This window comes from Schistocerca cancellata, chromosome 4 (assembly GCF_023864275.1).
Source record: "Schistocerca cancellata isolate TAMUIC-IGC-003103 chromosome 4, iqSchCanc2.1, whole genome shotgun sequence".
Classification (NCBI taxonomy): Eukaryota; Metazoa; Arthropoda; class Insecta; order Orthoptera; family Acrididae; genus Schistocerca; species Schistocerca cancellata.
The window spans coordinates 463,116,608-463,129,111 of record NC_064629.1 but is presented as its reverse complement, the minus strand read 5'-3'; positions in this window follow the sequence as shown (position 1 = coordinate 463,129,111).

The following is a 12,504-nucleotide window of genomic DNA, read 5'->3' as shown; positions in this document are numbered from 1 at the left end:
AAGAAAACTACGGTGGAGCGATCAACAGAGGACAAAATATGGGTGTTCGTGACTATAGCAACTTCACGCTGAATTCACGGGTCGCAGAGTCTGAAGTAAATCAGATGAAGAGCAACAGAATGAAATACGCCGGCCTCCAATGGAAACACAGGACCAAGGAATTTGAAGTACTCTCCTGGGAGTCAGAATTCCGGAAAAATTGGTGTTTTGTGCAGACGCTAACCTTGATGGGTGGCCAGGGAGGAGCTAAATAGCAGAAGTTGAGAGGAAGGGAAGTTTTGTGGGAATTTGTTCACTTCCCAGAGCAGGCATTGTTCGGCGCTGGGAAGCGACGCATAATTAACGCGACTTGCGCTGCATTGGCGTAAGTGATTTTGCTGGAGGGGAAACCGAGGCGAAGAGTGGACTGGGAGAAGTCTCCATAGTTGTCTTCCATTCCCAGCTTGCCTGAGAGAGAGTGAGCTTCTCTGCAGTTTAGGACTTAGCAAACGGAACGATTGAGCTTGGAGATAGAAAGTTTTCGTTCAGCTACGTACAGAGCAAGAGAGCTAGAAGTGAATAGACGAGCGCAGCCTTGCAGCACCACGAGGTCGGCCGACATCCGCATAACGACGCCGCCCCGCCACGCTGAATTCGGTGATGTTGCGCCCACTCTGGCCGCTGATTAATTTGTTGGATCACGTCGGCAAAGTTTCCACGAGGATTTCATGGGCCGTGTATTGTAGAATTCTTCTCACACTTCGCATTACGACTGGGTCAGTCGATAGGAATTACTTTTGATTTATCGCGCTTTACTCCACGCAAACGCAATTTATTACCACTGCCTGTTAGGCGAGTCATGTAGTGTGACGATTGAAGGTCGTGAGTTAAAATAAATCTGTGCTAATCGACTGTATCTGTTTTCAATCAAGTAGTTGAAATCCCAAGTCACTTTCTTAATTAATTTTATGTTAAACATTTGCATCTGGTGTTCAATAGCTGAATATAACATCAATGTGCACCCCTTTTTAATTAAAAGGGATCAATTCTGAATCAATTAATGTCAACACTGCCACCGCAGTTCAATCAGGAGTCACAGGGCCTTATTACTTTCTTTGCGTTATCCGACATTGCTGCAGTTCTGCACTCTCTGTTGATCTGTTAGTCAATTACCTGGGGTGAACACACACCAAAACGAGATAAGTGACGGGTGGGGTGTTACAAGCTTTAAGCATACAATGAAGTTTAAAGATCGTGACACAAAGAACAACATTTTAGATTCATCTAAAGATGGTTCGCAATGAGCCGAAACCGGTAACCAATAAAGAAAACTTGCTATCTAGACATGTTTTAAATCAACAAATCTTGTAGTTTCCCTTTGACAATGTCAAAGAACAATAAACATCCAGGCGATCGTCGAACTTGTCCCACACTTTTGGGGGCATGTCTAGAGTTGCAGAATTCACAGTCGACGTTATGAGCTGTTGCAGTTCACTTAAAGTATATAGAAGGGGAATTACATTGACAAAGACTTTCACAAACCCCACAAAAATTTCATATAACCTGAGATCAGGCAATCTAGGACTCCAGCAGTTTTATGTGACATCCCTACGCGCTACGGCCGATCCATCGTTGGTGCAGCTCACTGTCACGAAATACTCTTTCATGTGGGTGGCAGTGCGGTGCATCTCCGCCCTGTAGAAGAATTAAATTTTCGGCACGTTCTCTCTGTCGTGAAAAAAGACATATCTCCACGGAATCCAGACTGGCGAGTCCTGTAACACTTTTTCCCGTAAAAAAAAAAGGACCCGTAAATCTTTTCTCGAGAAACAGCGCAAAACACATTCTTTGGAGAGTCTCTGTGTCGTGCTCGACCATGGTATGAGGCTGCAATGTTCACCTTGTTCTTACGTCGTGGAGCTTCACTTTTCCACTTAAATGGAATGTAACCTTCTCACTGAAAACTAGAAATGAAAGGAAATTTTTATCTTTCATCTCCACACCTAGAACGAATGAATTCACAAAACCTTATACTTCATTATATGACAATCATGACGGGCTTGTAGCAACTGAATATTGCATAGTTTAAAACACAGACGTCGTCGCAAAACGCTGCAGACAGACACATGAAGAACTGCCAACCTTCGGTTCGTGTGATGAGTAGATGTCTATAGAATTTATGCAAAACTGTTACATGCAGTGCAGATTTTGAGCATCACTGTTAGGTGGCCATTTTTGTCTGAAACTGTCGTGCAACCTATTTAAGAATATTTTTATGCTCATTACCCTTGATCAAATAGTCGATCACTAACGCTACGTAATAACTGCAATCGAGATGCAGTACCTCCAATAACTGCCACTTTTATGGTTTTCTTTCCACTACTCGTTTTAGTACGGTGAAGGGACTGCACAGTAAGGAGCTTACGAAATGGCTAGCAAAAGAATCTGGGTACCATAAGAATGTTCAGAGTAGGAGACAAAGTAGCAGCCACAGGAAGCAGCCACAGGTAGACAGAACAGCATTTGCGTCTGTTCGCGCCCCTATCTCACACTCCCAGGGCAGGACACAAGACGCTTATTCCTGTCGACACAAACACAATATTGTTCATAGATGCCTATTAGCAAGGTAAAGAATCTCTAGCCGAGTGGCGCTTCCCAGATGTTAGCGTGTGAATCTTTGTTACTCTGGAGCGACGACACAAAATGACGTTCAACTTAAATTATCAGATCCAGCGTCCTGGTTACTTCGTAATTTTGTTTTCTGTAGAGCAGGTAGTTTATCGTCCGTGGCTGCCTCATAGGTCTGTTACAAAGTTTTACTATGGAGTGGTAGTGATTTTCTGCCTTCCTCACCATCCCAGAGCACTACTGGTTTGAAATAGCAAAAATGTGAAAGAGTATGAGATTGATTAACATCTTTACTCAAGTTTTACTGGACAGAACTCGCGATTTCTGTCACAACTAACCGGCGGGATCCGTGCTCTGACAGAGACACCGAGGTTACAAAGCGTCCAGAAAGAGAACACTTCACGTTAGGCTTTTTCAAAGTAAATACTTCACGCTAAACAACGGAAGGGCAATGACTTCAAATTAGGAAATTGACGAGTAAATACTTGTTACTGGACGACTGATGAGGTGATCCTCGTGACTGCACAGAACTATGTTTCCATCTGGGAGCTGAGTACAGAGAGGGAGCTGAACTCATAATATTCAGCCGCTATCGCCACTGCTGTCCTCATTACGCTACGACGGTTAGTTAAGATGGACCATCGTTGCAATTGTTAATTTCGTAGGGAAGCAACATTCGTTCACTCACTTCAGGAACCACCTATTCCGCTTTAATACATCGCAGCCAGCTAGTTTGCTTCCAGTATGTACTTTGATGACGTAACTGGTGTTCAATCCTATTTTCTCCGTATTCTCCACGTAATTTACTAACCATGCTTACTAGCCCAGGCAAACTAGGAAAAATGGGAGGAAAAATTTAAAATGTTTTGAAACTTTGGGAAAACACTCTTAGGGGAAACACTCTTTGTAGAAGTACAAAACAGAAAAGTTCCCTCCCCTATCTGGGGAGCTTCCCCCTCCCCCACCCTTTAATGAAATTTATTTTCCTTTTTTCAAGCTTTACGAAAATACTTCATTTAACGAAGTTGTCTACATGACAGAAAATATTTCTGGTGAAATTCTACTCAGAGAAGGTCAAAAGCATGTTTAAGCAAGGTAATTAGTTTATGAGTGCTAAAATTTGAAGGTAAATTTCTTTTAAACAGATTTTTATACATACGGAGCAATTTTGCTTTATAGTCTTTTACTTTAGAGTTATGCAACTTAAATTATTGGAATGAAAAATCGTTTTTCATGGAAATTAACACTTACTGAAAAACTAATCAACAATTACTTTTGTTGTAATACATTTACAATCATATGTACAGCAGGTAGACAATGAAAATACCACAATATCTATCAAAAAAATAAATTCTTGTAAATGTAATGATTATCATCCAAATCTTCTGTCAAATCACTGCGAGGCACATTAGTGCAGCTTTGTCCACGGCAGCTTTTACACACTGTTGTGCAATGTAGGTCAGCCTTCACACATCCCCACTTTCTTCCGCAGCCTTGAGTGCACCAGCATGAAATCAGTAGCAGTATTTCCTCTGGAGCAGGTGGTCGTTTCATGTGAATCGGGTAGAGGGCTGAGTCTGATTTCCTCCAGCCCCAGTTTCTGGGAGCCAAGTTGTTCCCCAGCCATTGCTGGACTTGTAGGTAAACTCTGTAAGATTGGGGGCGTCCTGCATCAGTAGTGGGTGGCAAACGAGAGAGCATGACAGCATAGTTTGCCTGGTCCACAAGTACATTAAGACATTTAAATCGAATGGCGTGTAAGTTGTCATCGTCAGAACTCTCTACTGTTTTTGTGTAGAGACAGAGTATAAATTTCTCTCCTGCTTTGGCAGTGGAATCAGGAGAGCAAGCAAGATCGTTGAATATAGGTGGAATATTATGAAGTTGGGGATACCGACTGAATAGTAGGAAAGCCTGCAGCTTTCCTTTCCCAAACGAGGCTGCAGTGCTGTCACAACCACTTACTGCATGAGGAAACAGCACTGAATTCTTGTATTCATGGATGACTGATGAGTTACGTATATCTTTAGAACTGTAACACCTTGTTCTGATGCTAACTTTACCTTGCTTCATCAGGATCATGCCTGTGTTGTCTGGAGATTACATCTTGACCCCCTATAATCACTTGCTGCTAAAATTTTGAGGCATTTATTGCTTTTGCAAACAATTTGAATATCTGCATCGTCGTCCAAAATCCTGGTTTCAATACCAAAACTGTCTAGTTTTTGCACAAGCTGTGTAATAAAGATTTCCTTATTGCTGATGTTACTAAGAAAGGCGGACTCTGATTCAACACATAATGTCTCGTGATTAAAGAAAATTTCTCGTGTTTCATGAGGTCCGTTTCATCGTTCGCCTTTGCCGTTTAATAGTTTTTATGTTCAGAGAACTTTGTGAATACCCATCAAATACAACAGCAACATCATCTTAATAATATCTCTGAATATATGCTATCAACGTTTTATAAATGTCACCAAATGTTCCATTCTCGGGCCACAAGACATGGTGGATAAGAAACCCTCCGTCTATAACAAAGAACTTCGAATCTTTTTGTTGATATTCTTTTCAGGTACTTGATTGAAAAGATTGTACAGCGTCGACTTTTCTGTTTTTCTCATCAATCCACTGCTGTCAAATAGAGACATTGGTACACTCGAAAATTCGCACGTGAAGCAATCCTTTAAATCATCAAGTGAATGAAACGTGCACTCTTTTCTCTGAAATGACTGAGTTGTATCTACTCCAGTTATATTTTTTTCAAGCCTAACAGTTGACATGCACATTGTCCTAACCATGCTGGATCGGTGGACCAAATTTTGGCGGGACAGTAACTATGGTTCGAAGAGCTTCTTCACCAACCGATACAGCTTTGTAGCAGTTTACTTCCTGAGAAGCTACTAATCCAGAACCTGATGAATGCAATTGCTCCTTATAAACAAAAGAAGTGTGTTGTTGCAACCATAGCTGAAATATTCTGCGAATTTTCTCGTCAGTTTCTATCCTCCCACTACACAGTTCAACATGTTGATCACTCGAAACCGAATGTAAATTGCAGAACTGTTCAACAGCTTCACATATGTGGTGGGCTATTGGTATACAGCAAACCCATCGGCTCGATACACTATCGGTGAAACCTCTTCCGTGTGAAATACTTCCAACACTCTTCAGGTTCTTCATAAGCGTTTGTTCTATCGTCATGTCGGTCCATGCTCCACACTAAAACTTACCAGAGCGTCGAAACATTAGGTATCTGTCCTTGTTGAATTTATCGAACTACGCGGGTTTCATGGTTTCTTTCAATTTTTCCACGTTCTTGAGGTACAAATGACACGCCTTAGCATAAGGAAAGTGTCCAGTTGCATGGAATATTGGGAGCATAGCTCTCACACAATCTATATGGAGCTCCCAATTCCCATACCCTGTGCCTGGATGAAATGCAATGCCAAGATGACAAGCTGAATGTATTGTACCCATAACTGGGAAGTTTTCCCTCTTTGCTTAATATCATTCATTGTGTTGACAAATTTATTTTTCAGCTTTTCAAATCACTTGAACTTTCCCCAAATCGCCGAAAGATGCACCGTTCCCACTCAAATCATAAATATGGTCTTTAACATTTTCTTCTCTTCCTCCATGACTGCCATTTCCTCCAGTATTATAATGGGAAGACTGCAGAGTGAGCCTGAAATGCCCTCGTGTATGCACGACCAGAAAGTATATGGGGAACAGAAGCTGCAGCATATACACTCTCCGAAAGTTGAGAGAGTCCACCGTCTCTCATTAAGAATCCTATTGCTCCTAAAAAAAGGCATTATCAAGTTAAAGCCTCCTTATCGAATAACTAAATTAATGAATAATTCATTCCCTCGATTAGCCTCCACTGCAGCTACATCTTTAGCTTTCTACTAGAGTGGTTTGCTGTGTGGTCTTCTTATTCTTCATGATTGCGCGAGTTAAACCAGTTGAAATAGTACTATAATCTGTAGGTGGATTGTTGATGAATGGAAGCACTAACCATTTGATTGCGTATAAATTTCCGTAGTTGTGATTTTCTCCATTAAACCTTGCCATGCAGGAATAGAAAGCTGTAAAAATTTTTTCATCATCCAAGTAAAATCGTGATTGGTAAGCACTGTTGCTTTAGAGAATGATTGCTCTGAGTAGACATTTTTCAGAACAGTTTCTTCAATTCCAACTCTAATCTGCCTTCGGAATGTTAGCAGACTAATTTTTTGGACACTTGCTGTTTCAGTAGAGCTCGGCATGACAGAGAGTTTAGTTACTTTCTGATGTTCTATCGCTCTCCCAGGAGTGACAGACCTTATTCCATCCATATCATGGAATGTACCTTTGCCTGTCATTGTTGTAATATTTAACTCAGCACTGTCGAAAACGAACTCCGAGAACGAATCATTTCAAACATTTGGTTTCCAGAATTGATGGCCAGAAGCCTCAAATAAAGCCATAGTGCGATATGAAGAGCAGAAACCCATATTCGAGGCAATTTCAACAATGTTTTTTGATCCCGCTTGACGAAACAAGTACACTGCGAGACCAAGTTCCAGTGGGGAGATAAAAGAACGAGGCCTGGTAGCTGACACAATCGTATGGGACATTGCTGTACATTTTTTAAAAAGAGACTGTTCACTATCTTTATTTTTTGACAAAACTACACCCTTCAAAAATTCGTGTAAAGTTTCAGGAACCATAACTTAAGCATTCTCTGTCAAGTCATTGATATCTGGATAATTGGCGGTACTTTAAGGAGTTATTCATATATCTTCATGCATGATAGCTGCTGCTGCTTCTACTATTCTCTTTCTCTCATCTTTTTCATTAACAGTTCGTTCATTGTACCACTGATTCAAAGGTTTGTGGCCACTGCAACCAAAGCATACAGCTGAGGAATTTTTTGGTGTTGTGGCAAACAGGACCCCGTTACCGAAGCGTTCAGCCAGTGTGTTTTTCAGAGTTTTTATAGCCATTGTCTCTCCTTCTGGGAGACATTAACTTTCTGCAACAGATCGGCCAATGAAAATTGACATTCCTCTGAACTATCTGTAAATTTTCATAATTCTTGAAAAGTGGCATCAAAGTTAGTATCTTGAGGACGGCCTCTTTTACGAACAGAGGAGGGGTTCGACACTAATTTGGCATAGCAATCTTGATGACAACGGGCTTCTGCAGCTACTAAACACGAAACGCTGTCGATGCGTTCGGCAACCTATCTACCGAAATCATGATCGTGTTTGCTTTCTCAAGCAGCGTGTGTTTCACAGTTAAAGAGCGAAATCCAAACACTCCACGGCGTTTGTGGAGTGGTTTTTTTTTTTTCCACGTCTATGTCACACTTTTCAGCACATAAAAAAAGCCGTTTTTGAAATTGAATGGATAAGAGGAAGAGGATGTCAAACTTTTATCATCTCCTTGTGCAACGTTCTGTTTAATTAGTTTCCTTGTATTATGTTCCTTAATACATTCACTTCGACATACCTTATTCACTTCAATCAGTCCAGCGTTCTGTAGAAGATTATCAGCCCCATCCTTCCATTCCTTGCTGACGCATATCAGAGCTTTCAAGCCCTTCATCACTATTGATGTCTCTTCTTCCAAAACAGGTTTACCACAAATAAAATAGGTAGTGGGGTCTAGCATTGTTATTTCCTCAGTCCAGACAAAAGAAAAGAGACTAATAATAAGCGCTACATAACATCACAAACTGATAAATACTGTCACAAAACAGAACTCTCTGGCACTACTTTTACAGATCACAATATTAACTCAACTGAACTGGACACTGGGTAGGTAGAAACGGCAGCGACAATAGTGGTAGGGGAGAGCTGAATGAATGTGAAGGGTAATTTGACCTTTTCGTTGGTGGCAGGTTACCCTGATTTCAACAATACTGATCGCAAAAGAGATATCATCAAGTAGAATATATAGGCTACGCAATATTTCTGCACACTTGATTACGATTTTCATTTAAATACTTTGCTAAGTAACACGAACTGCAAACTGTTACGTTATGGAATTCTATTCTATTCTACTCTTATACCTCAAATACCATTCGTAGAAATGAAAAGATGCACAATGTTGCAAGGAATATGTTTACTACTAAGAGCTCCGTTGGAAAAATGAGCTTTTTTGCATATAATTTTAAAATATGGTACAAATTCACTTTTGGAGGGATAAAATGAGAACCCCCCTCCCCTTCCCCCAAACCAAAGAAGGGGAGCCTCTCTGTTTCTTATTATTACACCACATATGAGTATTTTCCAGAAGTTTCAAAACTTTATACATTTTCCCCCATTTGCTTATTTTCTTACTAATTTGCCTGGGATATACAGTCACTGGTCGTATTCGTGTATTATACATATTACTTTGTACTTATAGTGTTCACCGACCTGTGCCAGGGTTAGAGTCCATCATTAAAAGGCTTTATCAAAGTGTTAAACTTTCAAACTGTTTATCTCAGTGGTTAACAAATGTGTATTTGTTTTCGATAAAAAACCTATCTTTTTTAGTGACAATTTATTTCTGTTATAGATTATGTGATACCTCCTCTCATTAGTATGTCTATGTGCGTGGTGTGGCACCCATATTCTCATTCTTGATTGTGCCATTCCTATTAATTAGCATTCTAAAAGACGTTTCCGTTCAGCGACATTATTATTTCCTTTAATTACTTTGCATAATCGAATAGGGTGATTCACTTCTCTATAGGTCACCAGAGTCGAGCTTTGGCATCTAGAGGTATGTAAAACTGCACATCGCCCGCTCTGCCTGTGAGTGGACATGTGGACGCTCCTTCAGCAAGGTCCGAGCAGGCACACGGGGGGAGGGGTTTATTAGTGATTGGGAGCTCCAACGTTATGCGGGTCATGGAGCCCCTTAGGGAAATAGCGGAAAGGTCGGGGAAGAAGGCCAGTGTTCACTCTGTCTGCTTGCCGGGGGGTCTCATCCGAGATGTGGAGGAAACCCTGCTGGCGGCGATAGAGAGCACTAGGTGCACCCGACTGCAAATTGTTGCTCATGTCGGCACCAATGACTCCTGCCGTCTGGGTTCAGAGGTCATCCTCAGTTCATACAGGCGGTTGGCGGAGTTGGTGAACGCGGAAAGCCTCGCTCGCGGGGTGGAATCTGAGCTAACTATTTATAGTATCGTTCCCAGAACCGATCGCGGTCCACTGTTTTGGAGCCGAGTGGAAGGCTTAAACCGTACGTTCGGACGATTCTGCGGAGATCTGGTGTGCAAATTTCTCGACCTCCGCTATCGGGTGGAGAAATGTAGGGTCCCCCTGAATAGCTCAGGCGTGCACTACACGCAGGAAGCGGCTACAAGGATAGCGGAGTAAGTGTCGAGTGCACCTCTGGGTTTTTTAGGTTGGTGAATTCCCTCCCCAGGCCCGACAAGACGCCTCCTGAGACGCGGCAAGGTAGGAGTAAGCAAAATGCAACAGGGAACAACAATATTAATGTACTAATAGTAAACTGCAGGAGCGTCTATAGAAAGGTCCCAGAACTGCTCTCATTAATAAGCGGTCACAATGCCCACATAGTACTAGGGACAGAAAGTTGGCTGAAACCAGATGTAAACAGCAATGAAATTCTACATTCAGATTGGAATGTATGCCGCAGAGGCAGGCTGGACAGTGAAGGGGGAGGCGTGTTTATAGCGATAAAAAGTGCAATAGTATCGAAGGAAATGACGGAGATGCGAAATGTGAAATAATTTGGGTGAAGGTCACGGTTAAAGCAGGCTCATTCATGGTAATTTGATGTCTCTATAGGCCCCCTGGATCTGCAGCTGTTGTGGCTGAGCACCTGAAGGATTATTTGGAAAACATTTCGAGTAGATTTCCCCACCATGTTATAGTTCTGGGTGGAGACTTTAATTTGCCGGATATAGACTGGTAACTCAAACGTTGATAATGGGTGGCAGGGACAAAGAATTCAGTGAAATTTTTTTAAGTGCTTTATCTGAGAACTACCTTGAGCAGTTAAACAGAGAACCGACTCGTGGCGACAACATATTAGACCTTCTGGTGACAAACAGACCCGAACAGTTTGAAACAGTTAACGCAGAACAGGGAATCAGCTATCATAAAGCTGTTACTGCATCGATGATTTCAGCCGTAAATAGAAATATTAAAAAAGGTAGGAAGATTTTTCTGTTTAGCAAAAGTGACAAAAAGCAGATTTCAGAGTACCTGACGGCTCAACACAAAAGTTTTGTCTCAAGTGCAGATAGTGTTGAGGATCAGTGGACAAAGTACAAAACCATCGTACAATATGCGTTAGATGAGTATGTGCCAAGCAAGTTCGTGAGAGATGGAAAAGAGCCACCGTGGTACAACAACCGAATTAGAAAACTGCTGTGGAAGCAAAGGGAACTTCACAGCAAACGTAAACATAGCCAAAGCCTTGCAGACAAACAAAAATTACGCGAAGCGAAATGTAGTGTGAGGAGGGCTATGCGAGAGGCGTTCAATGAATTCGAAAGTAAAGTTATATGTACTGACTTGGCAGAAAATCCTAAGAAATTTTGGTTTTATGTCAAAGCGTTAGGTGGATCAAAACAAAATGTCCAGACACTCTGTGACCAAAATGGTACTGAAACAGAGGATGACAGACTAAAGGCCGAAATACTAAATGTCTTTTTCCAAAGGTGTTTCATAGAGGAAGACTGCACTGTAGTTCCTTCTCTAGATTGTCGCACAGATGACAAAATGGTAGCTATGGGATAGACGACAGAGGGATAGAGAAACATTTAAAATCGCTCAAAAGAGGAAAGACCGCTGGACCTGATGGAATACCAGTTCGATTTTACACAGAGTACGCGAAGGAACTTGCCCCCCTTCTTGCAGCGGTGTACCATAGGTCTCTAGAAGAGAGTAGCGTTCCAAAGGATTGGAAAAGGGCACAGATCATCCCCGTTTTCAAGAAGGGACGTCAAACAGATGTGCAGAACTATAGACCTATATCTCTAACGTCGATCAGTTGTAGAATTTTGGAACACGTATTATGTTCGAGTATAATGACTTTCCTGGAGACTAGAAAGCTACTCTGTAGGAATCAGCATGAGTTTCGAAAAAGACGATCGTGTGAAACCCAGCTCGCGCTATTCGTCCACGAGACTCAGAGGGCCATAGACACGGGTTCCCAGGTAGTTGCCGTGTTTCTTGACTTCCGCAAGGCGTTCGATACAGTTCCCCACAGTCGTTTAATGAACAAAGTAAGGGCATATGGACTATCAGGCCAATTGCGTGATTGGATTGAAGAGTTCCTAGATAACAGAGCGCAGCATGTCATTCTCAATGGAGAGAAGTCTTCCGAAGTAAGAGTGATTTCAAGTGTGCCGCAGGGGAGTGTCGTAGGACCGTTGCTATTCAAAATATACATAAATGACCTTGTGGATGACATCGGAAGTTCACTGAGGCTTTTTGCGGATGATGCTGTGGTATGTGGAATGATCATATAAAATTAATTGTTGGTAAGGCGGGTACCAGGTTGAGATTCATTGGAAGAGTCCTTAGAAAATGTAGTCCATCAACAAAGGAGGTGGCTTACAAAACACTCGTTCGACCTATACTTGAGGATTGTTCATCAGTGTGGGATCCGTGCGAGATCGGTTTGACAGACGGGATAGAAAAGATCCAAAGAAGAGCGGCGCCTTTCGTCACAGTGTTATTTGGTAACCGTGATAGCGTTACGGAGATGTTTAGCAAACTCAAGTGGCAGACTCTGCAAGAGAGGCGCTCTGCATCGCGTTGTAGCTTGCTCGCCAGGTTTCGAGAGGGTGCGTTTCTGGATGAGGTATCGAATATATTGCTTCCCCCTACTTATACCTCCCGAGGAGATCACGAATGTAAAATTAGAGAGATTCGAGCGCGCACG